Source organism: Bubalus kerabau, chromosome 22 (assembly GCF_029407905.1).
Source record: "Bubalus kerabau isolate K-KA32 ecotype Philippines breed swamp buffalo chromosome 22, PCC_UOA_SB_1v2, whole genome shotgun sequence".
Lineage (NCBI taxonomy): Eukaryota > Metazoa > Chordata > Mammalia > Artiodactyla > Bovidae > Bubalus > Bubalus kerabau.
This window is the reverse complement of record NC_073645.1, coordinates 15,297,955-15,301,962: the sequence shown is the minus strand read 5'-3', so window position 1 is coordinate 15,301,962 and position 4,008 is coordinate 15,297,955.

The following is a 4,008-nucleotide window of genomic DNA, read 5'->3' as shown; positions in this document are numbered from 1 at the left end:
GCTCACAGTCTTCTTTTGGGGAAGATAAAAGATGGGGATGATAAATATGCAGACCAAGATTCATGGTCCATTAAAGAAAAAAAAAAGGTAGAAACAATATATTAAAAGAATTAGTGGCAGGGGAAGAAATGAGATTGCAGAGGATTTCTTGGAACTACCAAAAAGTTCAGCCTTCTTTCTGGTCAATGACCATGTGGAGACTGATCTTCAAATCCCTATCTGAAGGTTCATACAGTATCATCCCAAGTTGCTATTGACTGAGGATGCTTTATAGAGGTGACAGGAATCTGATAATTGGGCTTAAATGACTATTCCACTCCCCTCCCTTGCCCACTCTGTCCAGACCCCAGGCCATAGCATGCCTAAGAATGTTATTCCAGCATAGAACAGACAACCACCAAGGTGACTGAAGACACAGAATTTGGTGGGTTAGAGGGGTAGAAAGAAGACAGGGAGAGAGAATGAGTTCTAGCACTAGCAGGTAAGAAGTAAGAATTACTGTTGTTTGATAATAAAAGCCAGAATCAAGAAGTAGGTTTCCCCAGAATTGAAAAAGACACATGTACCCCAGTTGTTGAGGTCCTTTAATGGACCGGAACCTGGTGGTCTGGAGTTGATCGATAAGAAAGTAAAGGAGAGAGAAAGAGGCTGATATTCCTTGGTTTATGCAGAAAACCAATAAAGCCCCTGCACGGGGGTTGCTCTGGTTCACGAAGGCCTCAGGCGCCCTCTCAATGGGGTGAAGGTGCAGAGCGCCTTCTTGAGAGGGTCTAAGAAGCCCGGGCAGGAAAGTGAACTCAGAGGGCCTCTGTGCTCCAGAGGATCAGCCTGAAAAAGAGGAGCGAGAGAGAGAGAGAGAGAGAGAGAGAGAGGGAGGGAGAGAGAGAGAGAGAGAAAGACACGGGGACCAGAGCTCTAATGGAGCAAAGGTGTTTTATTCAACATTGTGTGAGTATTTATACTGTCTTACAAGGCAGCTATTTTCAGCAGAGATAAAATCAAAACTTACAAGTTATCAAGGAACCATGAGGTCATCCCTATGAAAGAGAGAGAGTTGTAAATAATCACTTTTACCGTATAGTTCATAAAAAGGAAGAGGGTACTTATCACTGTATAGAAAAACTAATGAAGGAAATGCCTGGATTCCTCAGCCCCCGGGAGAGGCTTGCCTCTCCTCCTAATTTCTGAGTATTCAGGAATTAATCGGAGAAGGCAATGGCAACCCACTCCAGTACTCTTGCCTGGAAAATCCCATGGACGGAGGAGCCTGGTAGGCTGCAGTCCATGGGGTCGCGAAGAGTCGGACACGACTGAGTGACTTCACTTTCACTTTTCACTTTCATGCATTGGAGAAGGCAATGGCAACCCACTCCAGTGTTCTTGCCTGGAGAATCCCAGGGATGGGAGAGCCTGGGGGGCTGCCGTCTATGGGGTCGCACAGGGTCGGACACGACTGAAGTGACGCAGCAGCAGCAGCAGCAGGAATTAATAAGAAACAGAGAATTCCTGAAGATCCAAAACAGCACACAGGAAGCCTCCTGTCAAATGCTTCCTGACACCCAGCATTCACTGCAGCACTGTTTACCACAGCTAGGACTATTGTAGCAATGGAATAATGTACAATGGAAGCTACCTAGATGTCCATTGACAGATGAATGGATAAGGAAGTTGTGGTACATATACACACAATGGAATATTACGCATCGATAAAAAGGAACACATTTGAGTCAGTTCTAATGAGGTACATGAACCTAGAGCCAGAGTGAAGTAATATCAGTTCAGAGCCAGAGAAAGACAAATATCATATATTAACGCATACACCTGGAATCTAGAAAGATAGTAATGATGATCCTACTTGCAGGGCGGCAAGGAGACATTTTGAACACAGTGGGGGAAGGAGAGGGTGGGATGATATGAGAGAATAGCATTGGAACACATACATTACCATATATAAAACTGACAGCCAGGGGGAGTTCCACGTATTCCACAGGGAACCCAAAGCCAGTGCTCTGTGACAACCTAGAGGGGTGGGATGGGAAGGAAGGTGGGAGGTGGGGTTCAAGAGAGAGGGGGCATATGTATGCCTAATGCCAATTCATGTTGATGTATGGCAGAAACCATCACAATATTGTAAAGTAATTAATCTCTAATTTTTTAAAACGAAATAGTTTTCCCAGCTGAGACCAGGCTAATTGGAACAATAAGAAATGGACTGCAAAAAGCAGATCTGGAGGCTGCCTCACTTTCAAGTAAACAACTATAAACTACACCTCAAAATCAGAGTGTGTGTCCCCCAGGGTTTACTCCATGATTCTGTGCAGGCTAAACAATGACCTACAAAGATATCCAGGTCTAATCCCCAGAATCTGTAAATGCTGCCGTGTATGGCAAGAGAGACTTTGCTGTGGGCTCAGATTTAGGCTCTTGATGGGAGATTATCTGGGATGATCCAGCTGGGCCCTAAATGCAGTCACAAGTGTCCTTATAAGAGGGAGACAGAGGGAGCTCTGACACAGAGGAGAAGGAATGTGACCACTCAAGCAAGATGCTCTGTGGCTGGCTTTTGAAATGGAGGAAGAGGCCTTGGGCCAAGGAATGCAAAGAATTCAGTTCTTGAAACTGAAAAAGGCCAGGAATGGATTCTCCCCAAGAACTTCCAAAGGGAGCCTAGCCTTGCCAACACCCCGCTTTTGGCCCAGTGAAACTGATTTCCGGCTTCTGGCCCACCAAGTTCATTAATAATAATTTGTTATGGCAGTCATAGGAAACAAATGCAGATTTCTTTGGCTGTTTTGATCAAAAGAGATTTCTAGGCATTTTGATATGGCCAATGGGGTGATGGCCATTTGATAAGAGTCAAGATTCTGGCCCAGAAGAAGGCGAGAGGGAGTGTGTACTGATATTCTGGGACAAAAATTTGCTTGTAAATCTGGGGGGTTAGGGGGGCCCTCTGGGGAACACCACTGTACAGGGGTGAGGGAAGCAGGCTGGGCAGAGGGGGGAGTTGTACTTTGGGGCAGTAGCACAGAGGCCCCAGCCATCCCACAGGGAGCTCTGGAGTTGGGGTGGCCCTGCAAACATGTCCTGAATTGAGCAAAAGGGCCAATGCTTTGTACCCCAACAATGACCAGCCATCAGATGCAGGTTGTTGTAATCTTGAGTGATTATCAAAAGGTAATCCCTGGGGAGGAACTCATCTACAGCCAACACTGCTCATACCTCCGGGAGGATGTGCCTTGGTCCTGAGGTGAAGATCGGAGCAGCATGCGTGGCATCTGCTGGTCCATGAGAGCAGCCCCCACCCAGCACAGGTTTATCTGATTAAGCCCCTGGTGCAGAGATGCACAGGAAAGTTTCCTATAGAGCCTGGACTCAGACCATTCCTTCAGAGACGGTCCAAATCCTGTCTGTGATTCTTTGAGAAGCTTGCTGAAAGCAGCTCAGGGACACTTCGAGCAAAGAGGCTGACATAACTCTGAGTGCTTTGGTCTTGGACTGAGATTTGAAAATAAATCTCCCCATGGAATATTTGGAAAGCCTTCTGAGAAAGCCCCTGAATAAATACCGTCACCCCTTGCGCCATTGGTCACAATTGTTTTGGCCTGGTTTTCTGGGACTCGCACTGTGTCCTGGCTGATAAATGAAGCCATGTGGAAAGCACGGGGAGCCCAGGGCCAAACCCTGTCCCCGCCATCACACCACACCGGGCACCAGCCAGCTCTGGCTTCACATACCAAGGCCCGAGGCTCCAGGACAAAGCGGAGTTGAGGTTGATTTGCTGTGAGCCTGCCCTCTGGAAAGACCTGCTGTCAGAACAACCTTAAACAAGCCGCAGGCCTTTGATTCCAGCTTTTGTTGCTCTACATCCTGCTAAAAGGGCCTGACTGCACTCATCTGCTTAAGTACTGCCCTGAGCATAATTTAGTGGTACTTTAGTGACTTGGAACCAGTCAAGGGCTCAGAGGTATCACTCCGAACTGACTGTGGTGTCTGAAAGTCTGGGGTCTG